Source organism: Tamandua tetradactyla, chromosome 19, assembly GCF_023851605.1.
Source record: "Tamandua tetradactyla isolate mTamTet1 chromosome 19, mTamTet1.pri, whole genome shotgun sequence".
NCBI classification, from domain to species: domain Eukaryota; kingdom Metazoa; phylum Chordata; class Mammalia; order Pilosa; family Myrmecophagidae; genus Tamandua; species Tamandua tetradactyla.
Genome location: NC_135345.1, coordinates 31,580,226 through 31,603,623, shown reverse-complemented (window position 1 = coordinate 31,603,623; position 23,398 = coordinate 31,580,226). Strand labels below are relative to the sequence as shown.

General features: G+C 35.3%; 1 long non-coding RNA gene across 1 annotated transcript in view; it reads right to left on the bottom strand.

Annotated features, from left to right (window-relative positions):
• Nucleotides 1-20,617, bottom strand: part of LOC143663551 (uncharacterized) — a 36,937-nt gene extending 16,320 nt beyond the window's left edge. The window contains exon 1 of the long non-coding RNA XR_013166025.1: nucleotides 20,208-20,617. This is a non-coding gene — a long non-coding RNA (uncharacterized LOC143663551). The remainder of the gene's footprint in view (nucleotides 1-20,207) is intronic.
• Nucleotides 20,618-23,398: the final 2,781 nt, after the last annotated feature.

Here is a 23,398-nt window from a genome sequence, read left to right as displayed (position 1 = left end):
TGTTACCGTATTTAATGTTGAGAACACAACACTGAACAAAAACATATATAATCTGGTGAGGTCAGATATTAGTTGAAGTTTGAACAAATGCATGGGAAGATATCTACAATAACAATAAAATTCATTTTAAAGTAAATTTAAGGTACTATTTTGTAAATATGGAAACATAATGAAGGCAATGAAATCTTGACCAAAATTGGCACATTTTTCACTGCTGTTGGCATTATTAATTGCCAAATCCTTTTTCAGAAAGCATTTTGGCAATGTATATCAAAAACCTTACTTTTTATAATTAATTCATATCAAGTTATTCCACTGTAGGGACTTTAGCATAAGAAAATACAAATTAAAAAGGAAAAGAAACTCTAAGAAGAAAGTGTTAGCTATAATGTTCCCATAACATTGAACAATTATAAATACTGTTTTATTCTATGTAGAAGTGGCATACATCAACGTAATAACTATTAGGAATCCAGTAAAATTATAATTAGAAAGATTATGTAGCAGCATGAAGAATGGTAAATGATGTAGTCATAGTTCAAGAAAGATACTACTCATGTGCCAGTGGCATGATTTTCGGTATTTTTTGTTATAGAGGTCAATTACGGTTGCTGACTGTCATTAGTGCTATTCATCAAATACTTGTTCTCTCCTTCTGGCACATGGGGGATTGGACTTCCCTCCCTTTTGAGGGTAGATATGCCCATGTGCTTACTTTGGCAATGAGTGGTGAGCAGACATGCCATGTGTCACTTCCAAGAGGAAGCTTTGCCACCCCGTGTGTACTTCAGCATATTTTTCCACTGCCATGACAGATGACAATATTAGAGGTGATGGCAGTTTTTGCAGCCAGGTGAGTATGAAACAGAGCGCCCAGCTGACCTGCATTAACATGTAGCATGAACACAAAATAAGCCTGTGTTGTTTTAATTCATTGATATTTGAGAGTTTGTTATTACAGCACAACCTAGCTGACCTGCATTAACATGTAGCATGAACACAAAATAAACCTGTGTTGTTTTAATTCATTGATATTTGAGAGCTTGTTATTACAGCACAACCTAACCAGTTCTATTAAGACAACAAATAGGACACAGGTTTTGCTGACAGACTTTAAAGTCTAGATAAGAGCCATAGAAATACTCATATTGTAATGGAACATGGAATATACTCTGATAAAAATTGCAGAGAATTTTATGGGTGCGCACAGAAGTGTGCACACAGAAGTCATGCTTAAACCAGACTAGGAAAATTTCCTGAAAAGAAGAGACACATTACCTTAGACTTGAAAGGCAAATACGATCATCAGATGGAGAAACAGAAAAAGGCTGAGAGAGCATGGGTGCACAAAGGTGAGAATTGAAAATTTCTCATTATGCTAGAACGTAATATATGAGGGTCAAATGATCGGAAGTGATCTTTGGGAGGATAATTGGCAGAACCCTGGCCCATAGTCTTGTAAACTATACTTAGAGGGCTGCATAGTACCTTCTGAGGTATCTCTCATAGGCAATGGAAAGTTCGGAGGGGAGTTAAGTAATCAGTTATGATACAGTTTTGAAATTGGAAAAAATAGCATTATATACGCTGAGATTGCAGTTATGTAAAATATAAACATATGGAGAACTGTGAAGGTAATATGTAAAAATAGTTATGTGAGCACAGTGTGAAAATGGGTAAATATTGTTGCCTACTTTAAATATTACTATATAGTTCGTACAATTGAAAGAAAATTTAACATAACGGTTCTGACCAGCTAAGCCAGGTACACTAATTTTTTTTCTCTCAAATCTTAAAAACTGATTGGGAGTGGAAATATATGTTTACAAAATGCATTTAAAGATGAGATCGGAAAGGACATATTAAGATATGCTGCATAAATGAAGATGAAGTGTGTTTTCTCCTGCTCTCTTGCTAGGAAAATTAACTTATGCTAGAGAAAAAAATAAATATTTTAAAAAGGCTGATTTTCCAGAATGGAAACCCTGGGAAGGAAAATAAAAATAAAAAGAAAGCCATGTAGATGGAATTCTGAAGATGTGCCCCAAATTTTCTGTCCACTGGTTATTTTATCAAGTATCAATCTCGGTAGCACTACGAAAGGACTCTGCAAATGGAATTAAGTTTATTAATCAGTTGACATTAAATAGGAAGATTATTCCAGATTATCCAGGTGGACCTAATGCAATGATCTCAGTCCTTTAAAAAGCAGAAGAGGGAAACAGAAATGGAGTGAAGGAGGGAATCTTTTGATAGGCAAATCGTTTGATAAGCAAAAAAGGAGGTCAAAAGATGATGTATCAAGGTAAGCGGCATGAAAAGAGATGAAATAAATTTTCTCTCTCTTCATCTTCATTTCTCTAGCTCATTTTGGAGCAAAGAGATCCAAGGCAGGAGAAGGACTGAACTCTTCATTGTTAGCTTCGAAGATGGAGGGGGCCATGAGCCGAGGAATGTGAGCAAACTCTAGAAAATAAGAGATGGCCACTAGCTAATTGGGTAACAATTTGTTATAGCAGCAATAGAAAACACAGTACTTGTTAAAAAAAAATAATATGGCAGGGATATAATAAAACATACTTTGGTCTCTAATCAAAAACTCCAGTCAATAGACTATAATCAATAGACTCTGACCAATAGACTCCAATCAATAGACTGTAGTGATTAAGGCTGTGGACCATGGAACCACCCTGTCTAAGTTCATATTCGAACTTACTTGCTAGTTTTACAACCTTGGGCAAGCCTCTGTGACTCAGTTTCTTCATCTGTAAAATGGGGATAAATAATAAAATTCCCTACCTTATAGAGTTCTTTTGATCATTAAAAAAAGTATTAAACACAGAGTTATTAGAATAGTATGTAGCATGTAGAAACTGCTATAAAAGTGTAACTACTATCACTTAATTTGAATAGATTAAACTTTTAAAAGCACAGCCAGTACAATGACAATACTTTTAATCTGTGAAACTTATCTTTGCAACATTTCGGTATTATAAGTCCCATTTTGTTTATGTTATAGATGTGTTAAGGCTCAGATATATGAAAGTAAATGACCTCATCCCACAAATGACAGGAACATGAAGTAGATCTCGTTTCACTAGACAAAATGGGTGTTACAAAAAGACATATCACAACATAAGAAAAAAATATATTCTAACTAGTTCCATCCAACAATGGAATATGCCACTTGTGAGATTCTGAGTTACTGTAATTGTGGTTCTCAACCAATTCTGACAGGTCATTTCTTATTGTATTTTTCATTTGCCAGGGAAATTGGAGTTTCTTTTAATTGCAAAGACATGCAATATGGTGTGACAAAAAAGATTTATTATCTCTGAAACCAGACATTCTTAGATTTAAATTCCATTTCTAACATTTAAGAATATGCCATTAGGCAAATTAGTTCAACTCTATAGAGCCACATTTTACCTTTCAGTAAAGTGGGTAAATTTGTGAGGGAGTTGAAACAAACTATATCCAAAAGTCACACTACAGAAGACAATTATTATTGGTCCCTTCCTTCAACTGTATTTTATTTTATTTTATTTTTATTATATATATATATTTTTGCATAGGCAGGCCCGGGGAATCAAACGCAGGTCTCCGGCGATCAAAAAAAAAGATGGTCTGCAGAACCTTGGAGATTGTAACATTTTGAATGGAGGGGGTGGTTGCTATTAAAAATGTCTATTACTTTTTTATTGAATAATAACATCTGCGTGCTGGTTAGACAGGCACGTTCTCTCTCTGAACTTCTCCCTCCTCTCCCACGTTTCTCAGCTCCTTGCTGTTAGGACGCCTGGCCAATGGACTGAGAAGGAGCATTATTCTACAGCTCTCTCCTCCTTCGCTGCACTGACCAAGGAGTCATTTTTTCCAGATGGGGCTGCAGCTAAAACTGTAGTGCCTGTTTCAGCAGGGGTTCCTGAGTGACTATGTGGATTTAGCCATTCTGCTGTCTCGTGGGATGTTTTCCCTCAGTGAGAAATTAAACTTTGCTTGTATTAAGACACTGAGACTTTGGAGTAAATTTGTTATGGCAGAAACAGGAGTATTCTGTTTAAAAAGCATAAATAAAGGATGAAAAATAGGCTCCAGTTTAACTGCCAACTCTGATCAATTGGAAACTTGGATTGGTGCTTGGGAAGGATTGTTCGAGTAAAATGATTTAATGATGAGGTCTTCAATTGATGTGGGAATAGGGAATGTTCTTATGTTTTGCAACATTTCCCCTACCAGGTGTAAAGCTTTGTTTAAATTTCTCAATAATTTTTTTTTTTGGCATGGGCAGGCATTGGGAATCGAACCCAGGTCTCCAGTATTCAATGGAGTTTTAAAGAAAAAAAAATTGCTTATTAAAGGACATATATGACTTTTGGGACAAAAGGAAAATATAGAAAGGCCCAAACAAGACAAGAAAAATCACCTGTATTTCTATATTCTATAGATAATCACAGATAAAATAACGAATATCACCTTCTGATCTGTTTTCCTAAATATGCACACATGCACATACATGAGTGTGCACATAAGCATATACTCACTTAGTATATTGCGTATTATCATTTTGATCTTATTTTATAGTATAAATTTTTAAATTTAAAAATAGATCAATAAAATTTTCTTGTGTCATTAAATATTCTTGTAAAACATAATTTCCAATGCTTGTGATTATTCTAATGCATGGATATGTGAAAATTTATTTAATTAGTAGGTTTTTTATTTTTTTTTGCATGGGCAAGCACTGGAAATTGAACCCAGGTGTCTGGCATGGTGGGTGAGAATTCTGCCAATGAATCACCATCACACTGCCCTAATAAGTAGATTTTTTTTATACTCTGAATTTGGTTTTAACTTTGAATATATCATAGAATTCTCCGGTAGCCATCCTTGTGTATACATTTTATGTATGCAGTTTTTATTTCATTATATTTTATGTTTGTTGTGGGCTATTTCTTTTTCTTAGCCTAAGTTTCTGGTAGTAGCATTTGTGGATAAAATTATAATTGCTGTTTTCCAATGTCTCTAATAAGCATTATAGACTCACATTCACTGACACTAGACATTAAGATTATGTCCAAAATGTGTCGATTTTTTTATCAAGTAATGACATCACAACTGTGATTTTATTTTGTCCTTCATTTACACTTGGTATGTTTGTACATTTTCACATCTATTAATTCTCCAGGTATACTATTTTTAGTTATTCATCTATTTTTTTCTTTTGGCTTTTTCTTGATTTATGAGAACTTCCTCTATAGTAAGAACATTAACTCTGTGTCCTGAAAGTTGCAAGTAATTTTTCATGGCTCATAATTTGTGTTTTATTTTGTTTCTTGTAATGTTTGAGCTAGAATATTTTACATTTCCCAGGTACTAAGCATCCATTTGTTTTTTACTCTATAACTTCTTTTTCTTTTATGTTTAGGCATACCTGGTTTTGCCTGTAAACAAGTAACTATAAAGTCTATTATTTCAGTAAACTAATGATTTTCTTTTTTAAAATTTCATACTTCATACAAAGGGTGATAGTTCTAACCTCCAATTGTTACCAGTTATCTCAGCAGCTTTTATATTAAAAAAAAAATCCTTTGTATGTTAAAAATGCCCCATCCATCATATTCTAGATAAAACCTTGAATCTCTTTTTTTTTTTTTTTTTTTTTTTGCATGGACAGGCACTGGGAATCGAACCCGGATCTGGATTCTGGATCTCAGGCATGGCGGGCAAGAACTCTGCCTGTTGAGCCACCATGCCCTGCCCTGAATCTTAAATATAGTCTCTAGTGAATCAAAAATATATGTACAGGGCGGTACAATGGTGGCTCAGTGACAGAATTCTCACCTGCCATGCCAGAGACCCGGGTTTGATTACAGGAGCTTCTCATGCCAAAATATATGTATATGTGTGTGTGTGTGTGCAATATTTTATTTTATTTTTATTTAAATGCAAACATTGAGATTTCTTAAACTTAATCTCTGCAAAATGTTATGAAAAATATCTGATTTTTGAGTGAGATCAGCTTCTTCATCATTTTCTGAGTTGAACAGGATACTGAATACTGAATATTTTGCTACTGGTCATAAACATTTCACTTTTTAAGTTATATTTCATGTCCCAACTCCTGCTCTTACATGAATTTCAGTGCTCATAAGATAATTATATATTCTTCTCGGTTTCCAGATATACTTTTTTATCAAAGACAAATTATAAAAGTCCTTGTGCAAGGTCAAGAAAATTATTTTTGCTGTTTCCCATAATAAAATCACCCCCTTTTTTGTTCTCTAAACAAAGAATTTAAGTCCAGCAAACATTTCTCTAAGGTCAAAATTTTTCTTTAATTTATACAGAAAAATATATTGCAATTAAAATATCATAAGATAGTATATTGCAAATATTGCAACAAAGAGGGCAATATTTTCAGTTAGAAAAAAATTATTCATCTTTTAAAATCATATTTTATAGCTCAAAATAGATATTCACTTAAAATCTATTTAAAAAACAATTTTTCCTCTTGTACTGTGCCTTATCATCCCAAAGTAATACATCTGAAGCATTTGTTCATTTGTTCATTGGAATTGAACTCTTCAGTAGATGATGTTTAAATATCAATCACCTTATGAATATTTAAATCCAAGAAATGTCAAATTAAATGTTTGCTCATCTTATTTACTTTTAAGAGTTCTTCACAAATATCATGTAAAATGAGATCATACTTGGTGGTAGTTTAAAACGCTCTTAAAAAGCTGATCTTTGCATAGTAATACTCCAAAATATTCAGGGTGAAAATCTTCAAATTTAATGTAACCTTTGAATTTATCAAAAGTAACCTTCGTGTTTCTTTTCAATACCTGTTAAAATTAACTTTTGACAACATTTTCCAGTTAGCTATTTATTTAACATAGTGTATTTAATTCTAATTTACAGTATTCAAATGAAAATCCAACTCTATTAAGTAGTTTATCGTGTAGTGAAAATAAGTACCAATATAGTGGTTAGTTTTCTTATATTCTGTTTCTCACTGATTACATTTAAATCAGTGAGAAAACATTAAAATTTAAATGTTAGAATCTCAAAGGCACTTTTAAAAAAAATTAAAAATACATTTTAACAAGAGGTTACAGACCAGATTTCAAAGTTTTGTATGGGTTACCATTCCACATTCTCAGGTTTTTCCTTTCATCTGCTCCAAAGCAATGAAGTTTAAAAATATAGAAATAAAGTGATTCAGCAGTCATAAGCATTTGTTAAATCTTCTCTGTTACACTTCTCCTTCACCTTTGATCCTACTTCCAATCTATAGTGGTCTTTAGGCTATGCCCATTCTAACCTTTTCATGTTGAAAAGGGATGTCAACAATATAGGATTGGGGAATGGAATCAGTTGATGTTCTCAGAGAGGCTGGCCCCTCTGGTTTCAGACTTATCTGGCTTAGGAACCATCTGGAGGCTGTAGATTTCAGGAAAGTAAACGTAGTACATGAAACTTTTGTGGAGTCTCAGTTAGTGCCCTAGATGCTCTTTAGGGTTAACGGAAATGATGTTAGTTGAGGTTTGGCAACCATAGCAATTGGCAATATCTAGCTTAAGCTTGCATAAGAGTAGCCTCCAGATAGCCTTTCAACTCCGTTTGAACTCTCTTAGCCACTGATACCTTATTTTGCTACATTTGTTTTCCCCTTTTTAGTCTAGAAGGTATTGCTGATCCCACAGTGTCGAGGTCAGACTCAACCCTGGGAATCATGCTCCCCATTGTCAGGGAGACTTTCACCCCTGCATATCATGTCCCACATACAGGGATGGGAAATAATTTTCCTTGCAGAGCAGGGCTTAGAGAGAGAGAGAGGCCACAACTGAGAAACCAGAGGTTTTCTAGAAGCAACTCTTAGACATAATTATAGGTAATCTTAGCTTTTCCACTATAGAAGTAAGTTTTGCAAGGGCAAGCCTCAAAATCAAGGGCTTGGCTTATTTTCTTGGGAGTCCCTAATGTTTGACAAAATACCAGGGGTTTCCCAGATGGGAAAATTTACTATTTCCATATTTTTCTCCATCCTTCAAAGGACTCTACCAGTACTTTTTTTTTTTTTTTTAATGGTCAGGTTTCAGGAATCGAACCCAGGTCTCCAGCACAGCAGGCAAGAACTCTACCAATACTTTTTAATTATCAGTTCACCATAGTCTTGGGTGTCTCTGGATATCAAAGGCACTTTTGTAGTTTTTATTTCAGATTGGGTAGATGTTTAATATTTAAATATAATTTTGAACCAAATTAAATCTGCAAGCTAAACAATACCTACTGACACACAAGTCAGCTGGGTGGCTAAAATTTTATTTCATAAATATACATTCTCTTTAAAAAAGAATTCAACAGAGTTCTTGAGACATTATTTCTCTATTGAATGTAAATATGATTCAATTCACCAATATATTACATATATGCTGGACTTCATTTGTTTACAAAGTTAACCCAATATTCACTGAGTTGTATGCTGTGTTCCATCTACGTTCTGGGTATTAATTAAGAGTGGAAGGACTGGCTATGTATAAGATAACAAATTACTAAGTAACTGCCACAAAGGAACTTACTGAAAATCCATATTTGAACTTGTTCTTTATAAATTAGTATACCAATTTGAAACTGGCCAGAGACAGTCTAACCAAGTCAGAGAAATATTTAGGGTTATATATCTTCCAGAGTCAATTCAGTTTTCCTTCTAAAGTAAGGGTGGAGAGAGATCTTACATAGGTCCATATTGATTGCTTGGGACAGATAATTTGTCTAATTTTATCTCCTACATGTTCTCTATCTGTCATTCCCCTGTTCCACCTTATTGCATAGTCTGGAATTGCCTTTAGCTTTTGACTCAATCCATCTGTTTGATTTGCTTTAGAGTTCTCTCATCTCTCTGACACTCAAATATAATTTGACTTATTTAAACCACAGGTCTTCAACCAAAGAATTCATAAAAGATATGCATGTCTTCTGTCTTGGTTGGCTTCTTTCTGCCTCTTAACGTTAAAAATCACAACTGATCACCCAATCTGCCCCAAGGCTTTCATTCCTGCCATACCTATTAGGCCATACTTACAATAAAAGATAATCACAATAAATCAGTCTTTACAAAGATAGAAGTTTTTCCTCTCTTGATAAAACTTCTAAGCAATCGTCAAATTCCCAAAGTTTGAATTTCTTAAAGTTGCTTTCTACAGGTTTTGTTTTTCTTTTAAATAAAGAAAAGTTCAACAGATACTATGGAACACTCATTTCCCCCAAGTTCACAAATGTTAGAAATTTGTTATACTGTCCTCAGTTTTTTACAAAAGAAATAAGTAATTTCATACGAAGTTGAAATACACTATGAAACTCACCTCAGGCTCTTTCCATGCTCTCCTAGAAACATTATCTATACTCAGTGTCCCCTGTTCTTCTCCTGTTTTTTCACAAAACTTCTCCAGTCAAGCTTTTGCTCCCATAACTCCTCATTACTGCTCGTATCAAAGTCACAATAATCTCAAAATTGCTAAAGCAAGTGGTAAAACCTCAATGTCTTCTTACGTGATCTACTTAATAGCACCATTTGATACAACTGCTCACACTTACCTTCTTGAAACACTCTAATTAATTAGCTTTTAAGATAGTACACACTTGTAGTTTTCCTCCTGTAAACTGTCTTTTTACCTTGTTCTTCACTTCTTCTGAATCTCTTAAAACTGGAGTGATTTGTCATCTTCTCTAACTAAACACCAGCTTGATGATTTCATTCAGTCTTGCTGTTTTAAATATAACTGGAAGCTGATGACAGTCTTTAAAAAAAAAATCTCCTCCTTCTTTCCCTTAGATTTGACATCTACACAGGGATGACAAATTGTCATCTCAAACCTGTGTTAAATGGAACTCCTAACTTCTCCTTAATCCTGCTGTGCCCCAAGTCTTCCTCAGTTAATGACAACTTCCTCCAGTTTCTCAGATCAAAGATCTAGATCCAACTTTGATTTTTATTTCTCTCATGCCACAAATCCAAACCTATCATGGCTTACATTCAAAACACATCTGACCGTATATCTCAATACTCCCACCTCTATTACCCTAATCCTAGGTATCACTGCCAAATTCAGAGAGCAATGTCCTTCTAACTTGTTTCCTTCCCAATGACCTTGGACCTCTGCATCTAGTTATACCAACTACAGCAATTGCTTCAAGTATGTTAGATCATCTCACTTTTAGGCACAAAACTCTTCACGCACTGTAAAAGCCAAAGTGATTACAATTGTCTGCAAGGCCCTCCAAAATTTAGCTACCTCTTTCCCTTTCTGACCTTGACTAGGTTCCTACTTTCACACACTTCTCTGCTAACCCTTACTTCTTTACTATTTCTTGGACATGCCAGACACCTTCTTAGCTTTTGCAGTCGCTGTTAATTTTGTCTTAAATTCTCTTCCTCCTGAGGTCACTTTTGTTCTCTCTCTGTGGCAGAATGTTACTGTTGCCAGACATTTCCTGATCCAATGAGAAAACGATACTTTGGTTATCCCCTTGATATTAGATTTGGATGTGTGACTTGATTTGGCTAATGAAATGTGAGCAGAAGTGATGTGTGCCTCTCCCAAACACCAGCTTTTAGAGTTATTGTATGATTTACTGTTGCTTTGTTTCCCTCTGCTATCAGATTAGCAGTTTTCATATAGGGGCTGTTCTTTCAGCCTGAGCCCTGGTATGAGAACAATGAAAGAGAAACATAGCCTATTCATGGGATGCTTGTAACATGAGAAAGACATCAGTCTTTGTTGTTGGAAGCCCATAAAACATTGGGATTTTTCTTAGTGCATCATAGTTTAATGGAAGCTTCCATAGATTGTCAACTTAAATTGGGGCGTCAATAAAACAAACAAGAACCCTGTGCAGCTATATAATGTTGACTTTCCCCATTGATGACGGATACCAAGGAAATTATTATTAAAGTCTCACCAAATGATAATCAATGGTGCATAATGGTGAAACACTTGATTAATTATCTGCAATAATGAATATATGTATATAATGTTGGTAAAAGAGTTTGGGAAACATATTATTGTTAGAGTGCCCTCATTGATATTGGTTGCATTGACCCTGTACTATAAGGAAGAGATGAGATCAGAAATTAATTGGTTACTTTGCAAGCAAAAATTTATGGAAATATTAAAGCCTCAGAAATCACGAAAGCTTCAAGGTATAGAGCCTGGCACTGTTTCTCATTTCCAATGAAAACATTTTTTTTAAAATTGATACAGCCTTTGAAAACAAAGACTAATTAAAACTGATCTCTTCTTCAAGAACCAAATCAAGACCACAGCTGTAAAATTATTTGTTAAAGTCTCTGAATTAAGATGGTGCTTAATAAAAACTTTCAGCTAGGTAATATTGCTCAGAGAAAAGAAAATAAAGGCCCAGCTTGCCCCCAAAAAGCTTGATACATTCAAGTTACCTACAATTAAGTCCAGAAAAAAGAGTATTTTGTAGGTAGGGCCACTAACACATGGAGCTGAGTAAAAATAAAGCAAATATGAAGCTTTTGAAAGAGTTTTACTGCCAAATAATTTAAACCACCACTGTGAGTTTTTGGGCCTCCAACTTTTTATACACAAAAAGGAGGATGAAAAAACTATGTGACCCTCAAAGAAGGCATATGCTTTAATGTCTTTTTCAGATGTCACTTGGAGGAAAATAATAATAATAATAATAATAATAATAAGCAATCTCTCACAAGGAGTAGCCAGGTACCAAAGAGAACACTGGACTCAATAGCTACTTCAAGGGAGCTGAAGGAGGACCTAATCAATGGAACTTTTCCATCTCCAAGATAGGGGTCATTTGCAATTTCTACCTGGAGGGATTTCAGAAACTTTCAGCAAATGATTGGTTAATTATTTGTATAGCCAGTGGCTCTTCCACACATTCCTCTTATCAGCTAGACAAATTTGTGTTGCATGTAGGTGGATAAATTATACCACCCCAGTGGGGAGGGGGTCCTGCCTCTGAAAGTTCCTGCCCTGAGAAGCAGCTGGGGATGCTTGTTCCTGGTTTGGAGTTCAAGGTACAGTCATGTCAAGCCATTACATTAGACCTAACATCTCCCCCATGCTTTGAAATTGAAACATATTGAAACATCTGTACACAATAGAAAAAGAGGATGGGAATAGGCGAGGGCTGGGAGATGGGAGAGACCCAGCAACATTCTCACCCTTTTGCAGTGGGAATTATTATTGTTAGACTGGCCCTGTTCTACCATAGTATGTGGTAAATGGGTCACCTGACTATTAAATTCTTAGATCTCTGGATCAATAGAAACTGCATGTGGATCATATGAAGAAACTATCATGAGATCCTGACTGGGTTGTTGTTTTATTTTTTGTATGGGAGGAGTTAAGTGCATTTTATGTGTGAAAGTAGAAAGTTGGTATTATTGCTCCCAAATATTCCCTGACACTCCCAGTAAGAGAAGTTTCTCTATCCAGTCTTTATTGGATTTGACCATGTGACATTTCTGGTCAATTCAGTCAATAAAAAAGTGAACTGGAAAAAAAAAGTGAATGTAAGTGACACATGTCATTGTCAGAAGAATGACATGTGAGGGCTATTGTGTGGTCCCATGTGTTTTTTCTTTTTTCCACTTTGACATGGGAATGACACACTCCAGAGAGGGGCTTGATGCACTTCAGCCTAGGTCCTGGATTTAAGACAACTTGGAGCATGCTACAGCTGAACCACGAAGCACATGTGTGTAGGAGCCAAGGGTTAAAACAAGACCTGCAGGTTTTGTTGGGAGCAGCTGGCCTCAGGATGGTGGCAGTAAACTGTGGAGATTGGTATGTAGAGCAGTCTGGGAGGAAGAGAATGTTTACCCCAAATGGTTATGTTAAGTATGAAGAACACTGAAAGATAAGAACTTTGCTCCCTCAGGAAATGCATGCATGCCTATTGACATCCTGTGGTATATAACCAGGATCTGGTTGAGAATAAAGTTGTCTGAAGTCTGTCTGAAGTAAACTAAAGCTTCAGACCCCCTGAGCCCATCTGTGTCTTTCTTGCTTTCTTTCGTTCTTCCTTTCTCATCATTCCTTAATATCCTTCGAGCTCTGTTTCAATAGGAAGCAACACATGTGCCTGAAAGAATAAACAGGTTTTGTAAACCGCACATACTGGATGTTTGATAACACAGCATAACTCAATGAAAGTTGAGTGATAAGTCTAATTTTCCTTCAAGTTGAAATCATGGAAACTCCCTTTTTTCTGTGCCCTTGTCATGAACAGCTTTAACCTCCCTTTTTTCTGTTCTTGACAGAAAACTGCCTGATATGGGCAAGAACCAGCCCGGATTGCCTAGACAGGCTTATAAAAACTCCCCAACTAAATGCATGCACAGTCACTGCTAAATATAACCTAAAGTAACCTTTCCCCCCATCCTTCCCCCATGGAGCATGCTAAGGACATCGTTTTCTTGATGCTACATGAACTAGCATGTAGCATTACTATACATGCCCAGTTGCTCAATCATTCTGCACATGTGCAATTACATCACCCCAAAGTGTTACTGGACAAAGGCCATGGATTATTTTGTCCTTCGCACTCAATGCCCGAGACACCCCTTCTAATCCAAAGTGAGGCTATTCTATACTAAAGATATGACACCTTCTGTGATGTCTCTAATTAGGTTCAGCCCATCTTGTTTCCTAATTGTTCTGAACCACCATTTTATTTCAAATGGGTACATGGAGTTTCTTTTTAGTTTAGGTGTCAAATGAATTGAAATTTAATTGTTCTGACTTTTAAATTGTTCTAGGGTTTGTGTTTTAACATTTTGACTGAACTTGAAAACTCACTGAAACAGAATCTATTCCATTCACTCAGTACCAGTAAAAAAGCAGTACTTCAACCTCTCTTTTGCACTGGACACAATAGTGCTTAATTTATAATGTTGTCACCTTAAGTCATTCTCTTTCTAAGTAACACTTTTCCATTAATATAGACACATGCTCATATTGTCATTGGACAAAAAAGAAATATGACTAACATTTTTAACACTTTAAATTTAATTAAGAATAATCTTAGATAGGTGTTTCTGATTTCTTTCTCCTGTCCTTCCCTCCTTTCTACCTCCTTCCTCCTTCTCTCTTTCCCTCCTTCCTTCCTTCCTTTCTTGTATTCCTATTCCAGTTTTTCACCCTTATCTCTTTGTATGAAACTTTAATAGTACCAAACTTCCATCTCATCTTTTAAATTTTCTTCATATATTCTTGACAGCTTAATTTTAACATTTTATAGTTGATCTCACTTTTTTGCCACTCTGCTAGTATATAACAAAACAGTATTCATATACAGATATGTTTGAATGGGACATCTATATTATATTAGTAATTTACTATTTAGTAGATTCATTTTTTTTTTTTTTATGTTTTTTTGCATGGGCAGACACCAGGAATCGACTTGGGTCTCTGGCATGGCAGGTGAAAATTCTGCCACTGAGCCACCGTTGCACCACCCTAGATTTTATTTTTTAAATGTTGTTTGCTGCTGGAATGAAAAATTGAGTTCAGATAAAAGTCCGTTTTGTCTAATTATATGTACTTGAAATTTAATTTTAACTTTAGCTATGAATTCACATTTTTAATTTATTCAAATAATTTATTTAAATGTCCAATTTATAAATGATTGAAATATCTGTATATAAATGATACAATCAGGTGTTTTTATAAATTATAGTGCCATTCACTTAAAAATAAGACTGCTTTCAAATAAATTCCTATGTCAACAGACCAATAGTGTCTCTGGGACATCTATCTATGTATTAATGGAGTCATTTGATAACATTTTCTTGTAATGTTAATTATACACCAAAAATTAATGTAAGAGTTAATAAAGTAATATAGATGATATATTGCCTTTCTTTATTTTTTACTTAAAAGATGAAAACTAACTCAATATTAGCATTAAAACCTAGTCGTCAACTCAATCAGGAATTGATTACACATTTTATTACATGTTTAATGATACATTTCTGTCACTGCAGAAATGTAAAATTAACAAATTTTGAACACAGAAATCTACCCCTTTCTATTATTGTACCAGAAAATAGATATACTACTTATAGTGCTCACAAGAGACATGCTATTATGTAGATTCTTTTTGGGTCAGCTATATATTTTAACTTCAAATCATAAAATATCATGTAATTGCCTTATATTTTGGTATCAAATATGACCTCCACCATCCTTCCTTCCAGGTTTTCTCCCCTCCATTTACCAAACTAGACATCTATTTCCTTCCTGTGTGGGAAAGCAGCTCAGGCTTTGCTCTATCTAAAATTTTTTTCTATATCCACCCTCATGAAGTAGCATATTTAATTTTTTATTACAGAAGTTATAGATTTACAAAAAAAAAATGCAGATAGTAAAGAGTTCCCATATAGCTCTTCTGTTACAATTGATGCAACATTATTATTATTATACTATTAACTATAGTTGAAAACTTATCTCAGGGTCCACTGTTTATAATTGTGACTAGTGCTGCTATGAATGTCACTGTGCAAATATCAGTTTGCATCCCTGCTGTTCTAGTTTGCTAGCTGCTGGAATGCAACACACCAGAGACAGATTGGCTTTTATTAAAAGGGGATTTATTCAGTTAGTTCTTCAGAGGAAAGGCGGCTAACTTTCCACTGAGGTTCTTTCTTACATGGGAAGACACAGGATGGTCTCTGCTGGCCTTCTCTCCAGGCCTCTGGGTTCCAACAACTTTCCCCGGTGTAATTTCTTTCTGCATCTCCAAAGGCCTGGGCTGAGCTGCGGGCGCTGAGATGAGGCATGATGAGCTGCTTGGGCTGTGCTACCTTGCGCTCTCTCATTTAAGCACCAGCCAATTAAGTCAAACAACATTCATTGCAGCAGGCACGCCTCCTAGCCGACTGCAGATGTAATCAGCACAGATGAGGTTCACTTACCATTGGCTCATGTCCACAGCAACAGAACTAGGTGCCTTCACCTGGCCAAGTTGACAACTGAATTTAACTACCACAACTTTTTCAATTCTTTCTTGTAAAAGTGGGATTACAGGCTCATATGATAATTCTATACTTTCTAAGCAATCACCAAACTCTCTTCCATGACAGCTGTACCACTTTCAATTCTGGCCAATAATGAACAAGTGCTCCTATTTTTCCACCACCTCTACAACACTTGCTATGTTCCTCATGAAAGTGTTTTGATCCCCTCACACATCAATATGATCTGGAATCCCCTAACTGCCACCATGCATGCTCACAATTTAATTTATTATGTCTCTTTCTTTACCAGCTCATCCTTTAAATTTTTTGTATCACAGTGCCATTACATTTTCTAGTTTGCGATATTTAGGTTAGCAATTACCTACCTCTATATTGTTTAAGTGCCTGACACAGTGCTAAGCACATACTATATCTTTATTGAGTTGGGGCTATGACATATTTTTAAATGAATAGCAGCAGTATCATGTCAACTACTGTTTGTCTTTAATAAGGGAAGAAATCCGACAGCACTTTGTGGCTCTTACATTGACTTTGTGGCTGCCTGAGGGCAGGGCAACCACTGTGTTAACTGCCATACCCTCAATGTCTAGAAAAGTATATGCCACATAAGAAGTGCTCAAAGACTATGGGTTAAAGAAAAAGTAATAAAGTAAATGTAAAACATCCTCACTTTACCTTTTTGAAAAGTGGTTATGGAACCTGTTGTATAATATTTTCTTTTGGGACAAATAGGTAACTTTTTATTGACTTTATTCCTATAAAATATGTGAAAGGCTATTGGAATTGCTTAACTAAAATTTAGAAATTACTTAGAACAAAAATATAGCATTAATTTTATTTTGAGGTGCAGATCATATCCACACATACTTGTCATAATCAAATCTCATTAATACAGGATACATCACCATGGAGTTTGTAATAATTTTGGTAGTTGCAATTTAGTTTGCTATTGTTTATATAAATGTTTGCATTTTCCAAAGGTCATTTGTTGTATTAACACACCATTATTTCATAGAGAATCATTAAAGAGAGGTTCTTGAACATCTCTTAATAAAGATAACGACAAGAATTCATCATATATAAAATGGATAACTAATACTTTATTGCAAATAATTTTAACTATGCTTAGAATTTCTAATTAATCATTATTGAGTAATACACAAGTAGCATTGCTTGCAATTTTTAAGGGATATAATGCTGCATTTCTAAAGGAGAATTATAATTCATTTTTTAAATATAAGTTAATAAAGATCAGTCAAAATGAGCAATATAATGTAAGGGTAATGGCATTTATTAAAATAAGGCAAAAGTTTTAGAATACGGCAATATTTTGGATGACCCCCTCTAATGAATTTTCCTCTCTATATGTATGCCTATGCATACACGTATACATCACACCAACACACAAATATATGTACACATGTATGTACATATATGTATGTGTGAATATATATCAAATTACTTAGTAGGTGATAGTTTAATAGAAAGAATGAAATAAAAGAATAACTCACATAGTGTTCTTACTTGAGTATGTTTAATAGGTATATACACAGATTACATACAAAATAAGTTAAAATGTATTAGCTTAAATATATTAGTTTAAGTATCAGTACAATCGTTACTGCTATCATTACCACCGTTAGAATGAACTAACATTGCCTGGCCTTTTTCTAGCACAGTTCTAAGCACATTTAATTCTCACAATGGCACTATGAGGTATTTGTCATTATGTTCCCCTTTTGTTCAGATGGAAACTGAGACTGCGAATTGAAATGGCCAAGTTCACATGACTAGTTAAGTGGTTGGGTTCAGATTGTAGTTCATGCTGTTTGATTCCATTTCTCCATGCCTTTTATTCAGGAGTTGTAGAATATGAAAACATTTTCTAGAAAGCCATATGAACTCAAGCTATTAGCATTTATATTTACTGCCTTCCATGAGACAGTGAAACAAATGCCCTTGAAAATCCGAAGATAGTCAGCTGTACGATAGCCATGCAATTACTATTTATTAAATGGAGAAACGAATGAGTGTGTTTATGAATCAGTTGTATGAATCTGAGAAGAGCAGGTTAATAATTTTAAAAGTCAAATTTGATGAAAAACTGTTCTTTAAATGTCTTGAGAAATGATTTATTTCAAAATGTTTATAATATGTGCCCTTCAACTCATTGTTCTCAGTTCATATGCTCAACTACTAAGTATTTGAGGAATTTGTGAGTTTTATGTCCAATAGTTTCATTGAGGAAATAGGACTTATATTAAAAATGAATCTTTGAAAAGAGCAACCTGGTGGAGGAGAAATGTTCGTTTAATAGAGAACAACCTGACAAGTTAGAGGTCTTTCTCTAGACACTGGGCTTCATTAAATCAAGGGTAATAACACAGTCTAATGCCTGACAATTTGCATCTTTCACGTTTAATTTAAATTTTTCTGCATCATGTATTCCTACTGGTGTATAGTTAGCCGATTTTCTATTAAATGAAAAGTGTGAGTTTTTAGTCCCTAGTTCCAAAGATCAGGTGTTATGTTCTTTTCTAACACAAACTTTGAGGTGACAACATTTTTCAGGCTGATTAAACCTCTTGTCACACAACTAAGTAATGAAATTTAACCTGGTCGTATGACTTGAGTTGCTATATAGTATGTTTTCAGTGAAGTATCTCTGAGGGAGGAAAAAAAATACATTTTTACATGGCATGGCTTTAATTTACATTCCTCCAGACTACATTTAAAGTTAAAAGTTTATAAAATGTAAAGTTTTAAAGGCCTTGCTTCCTTCAGGCTTAAAAGCCTTGCTGACATTTATGAACAAATAAATTTATCATACAGTGAATACATATTTTAAACTCCTGTGGGTATTCTCCAACCTCACAACATCTGCCAAGCATGAAGGACAAGACTGTTTTAGTTTTAAAGAAAATCTATAGTTGGTGTAAGGAAAAAAAAAAAACAGGTAAAAAGTTGAAAATGAGAGTTACTTAAAGACTTACGTTTATTTCATCAAGAGCAGCTTTAACTGAGGTGCTTAATGAAAAAGTAGGAGCATATTAGTAGCTTACTCTGATTAAAGAAGTGCTGAAATATATAAATGGAGCCAAAGCTACACCATGAAAATATTTTTCTGAATTTGATAACTTACACAGTAATTATTTGTTTGCCCAACTCCTAAGCAGATACTCATTTGCCCCTGGGTTCTATGAAAACATGATCTGTGGAGAGCCGCCTCCCGGGTCAGGCCTAGTGGACACGCTGCAGCCTGCTCTAGAGTTCCCCCCGCCCATCGAGTGAGTCAAGATGGCGCCCGCATCCTGTTTCCGCGTATGACGTACGCGCCCACCAACCCTATCTTCCAATCACCTCTGTATACGTGGCACTAACCTATTGGGTTTGGGCACAGTATATAAGAAGTTACCCGGACAGGGTGGGTGGAGACGACCCACAGGGAGCCGTACCTGACGGCCGCACAGAGGTTGTCTCCCCGCGGGGTGCTTAGGCCCGCGTGGAACCTGTAACAGAGAATGCAAGCTTAACTCCAGTAAAGGTCTGTGCTCACAACCGTTGCGTGCCTCGAACCCGTGTTTATCACTCGAGTCGGTTTGCCTGCGCCTGTCTCTTTCTCCCCTCCTGTTCCCTTCGCCGGCCGGGGATCAGAAGCCGAACGAGACGGCTGCGGACAATGATCAGCTAAGCTTTTCCAAATAGGAGATTCTAAAGACCATATAACAAGACAAAAACATAGATCAAGTTTGTCTACAGATCCATGAGGCATTTTTGCCCTCTCACTGGTCTGCCTTGTCTCCTTTTGGCATTTGCCATGACTTACAATAAATGTTTACTTTAGTCATTTCCTTAGATCCGTAAACTCTTTGAGTCTTATGCCTGGCTGGGTATTTTCTTTTAATATATTCTGAATATGAATCCTAAGGAATAGATTTTAACAAATATATGGAGAAGAAGGTAGTAAATTTGGTCAAGAATCTGGAGTATGTGGGGACCTTGAGAGAACTACTGGAAGCAAAACGATGTGTGGGCATTAAATGGGACTCCAGTGGCTTGAAAGATTTGAGGCTTCTAACCACACAACACAGATTTACTAGCCGGGAGAAAACAAGGAATGATGAAAGAATAGAGACTAACATTCAAAACACGTTTCTTTTTACCTTACCTGCCACATCTCCAATCACAGTTGGTAGATTTGCATACATCATAGAGAATGCAGATGGTTTTCTGCTGAGAATGCAGCAAATCCAGGAGGTCACCTTGGGAATAACTAAAGCCCTAAACTACATCTTCATGAATGTTACAATTTTTAAATCAAGGCCTTGTTTTCTAGTTCCTTACATTTTTCTGTGTTTAAAACACATGCTCTATTGACCTACTTAGGAAAAAAAAAAAGGCAAAACTCAAAACCCCCCCAGTAAAGCAGACTAGTGGCATAAATGATTGAAGGATGTGTAAAAACACATTCCCGGGAGAACAGTTTGCTATTGAACTTCGGATCAGCAAATATACTTGCCTTATTATTACTGCTTGTCTCACATCCTGCAGCTTTTCCAAACTTCCACATGTTACTTTCTGTTTTTACAAATGCTGTGCTCTCATTGAATATTTCAAGATATGAAGGAATTCTAAAAACCTTGAAGAGATTGGATACCTTAAAATGTTTCACTGCGGCGGCCATGGTAGCTTATCAGGCAGAGTTCTTGCCTGCCATGCTGGAGACCTAGGTTCAATTTCGGTGCCTGCCCAGGCAAAAAAAAAAAGGTATCACTGTACTAAATATTGAACTATCTTAAAGAGACATGCAAATATTGGCTCCAAATCACATTGATGTAAAGTATTGGAACCAGATGGCAAGAATGGTTGTACCAGCCTGATGGCATTTTGCTTATCAGTCACTTGATTGGATTTAGACAGGAGACGGGAGATTAGCAGCAAGGGAAGTTAGGGGAGGCTATTACTTCCTAAATTATATTAACTTTTCTTTTTCCTGAGATAATTTATTGCTATCATATATAGGTAGATTTCAATTTTTCAATTGATAAAGTTTATCCCAAATGAAAATCATTCTTTAGTTAATGATTTATAAAAATATATATGATGTGATAACCATTTTTTCAAGTACACCTTTTTTCAGACAACAATGATAGACATGGCACTGTGTGGGTACTTTGCAGATAGTTAAATAGACTCCTTTTCTTGGAGCTTGACTTATTTCAATATTATATTGGGAGAGAGAAAACATATTTTAAATAATTGTAAAGTTATTTTAAAAATATAAAGATCAAATTGTAAAGAAAAAATCTTATGTTAACCTATAGATTTTATGTAATTATAAACAAAATCCAAAATAATTCTCAACTCATAGAAAAGTAAATGAGTGGATGATATAAAAGGATATAAAAGGAGAGAGCAATGAAATGAAATTATCTTTACCCAGTATTTGATCACATATTTTGAAATAAAAGTTGAAAAATTTTGGAACTGATGCAAAATAGCAAGGGTTAATGGGGGAATGGAGAGCATAAACAGGGAAGAAATATTTAATTATTTATATTCATCATAGTAATTATGCAATTGAAATTTTCTTATTATATTTTCAGATCATCGAAACTAAAATAAAAATCTATTTAGATTTACATCTCTTAACTATGCTGAAAATTTATTTTAGCTTCATTAATACAATAACACATTTGCATTGAGCATCTGCCATGGATCGGACGTATTTGAAGGGAGTTTGTACTTGGGTTTCAGAAATATCTAAGGCAGAGACTCTCTGGAGCTTACATTCTGATGAGAAGGCAGACAATAAACACAAAACATATTTTAATAGTTTCAGGCAGTGACAATGACTATTTAGCAGTTAAATGGAGAGAGAGTGGTGGGGTGAAGAAGCACACAGCTTGTGGAAAAAGATTGTTTTAGATAGGGATGCCTATCTAAAGAGAGGGAATAAACTACACAAAAGTCCACTGGGAGGATACCACATTAGGAGGAAACCACAAATGTTACCTGCACGAAAGCCCTGAGACGGAAACCAACTTGGTGTCATGAGAGGAGAGTGGTTGGAGCTATAGTCAGAGGCAAAATCATGCAGAATAATGGCAGCCAAAGCCCTGGTAAGGAGGGCAGATTTTGTTTCTATGAATGATGAAAAGCCATTGGAAGGTGTAAGCATAGATGCGAGAGTATAAATATGTGAATTCAGAAGGAGGTCTGCCTCAGGTTCAATCCCAGCTCTGCTACTTATCAGCTGCTATTATCCCAAGTCAGTCATTCATTTTTTCTTCTGTAAAATGGGAAAGTCAAGATAACCTTTTTATAAGGTTGTTTTGAGGATTAAATAATTGAATGAATATGTAAAATGTCAAAAATGTTATTATTATTAATTATTCATATTTAACAAAGATTACTGTTGTTACTTGCGGTAAACAGATCATAAGAAACCAGACAAAAAGGCAGGAAAGCATTCAGGAGGTTACTGTGAGCAAAGAAGCCCATGCTAGAGGCAATGATGCTGTGGCCCAAGGGTCGTCTTTGAAGTGATGATATATATATATATATATATATATATATATATATATATATATATATATATCGAGCTGAGATATATCATAATAGAAAAGTTTAGAGTTGTTGCTGATGGAAAAGATGTGAATTGTGAGAGGAAGAGAGGAAGCAAAGACAAATCCTAGATTTTTGTCCTGATTAGTTGTAGGCTCAATAATTGTAGTAATTACCAAGATGGGGAAGATGAGATAAATTGGGGTGGGTGAAAAAGAATCAAGAGTCTTGTTTAGATATGTTCAGTTTGTGACCTTTGGTAGATATTTATATGGAAACATCAAGGAGAAATTGGATATACAAAATTTAGTGGCATGGTCGTTACACATAGATGGTACTGAGAGTCTTGGGCCTAAACAAACAAACTTTGGATTTAAAGTCAGAGAAGAAAATAATGCAAGGAATAAAAATTGGAATACTGCAACACTTGGAAGGATAAGCTAGAAGAGAAACTTAATAAGAGGTGCCAGGGAATTAGGGTGCAACCTGGGAGACTGTGGTATCATGGGAGAAAAGTGAAGAGAGTATTTGAAGATGTGGTCATCTGTGTCAAATGCTGAGATTGAGTAAGTTGAGAAATGAAAAGAAACCTGCTGAGGTTGGCAGGATGTGGCTAATGGTCGCTTGGCAAGAGAAAATATGATCAGAGCAGTTGCAGGGGAATTAAGATGGCATTCCCAGAGGTAAGCTGAGATGAGTTGGGAGATCAAGATGTGGAAATGCATTAATTAATTAAACAAGTATCAGAGGAACAAGAAGAAAACAAAGCTGAATAATTCACCGTTGATGGCC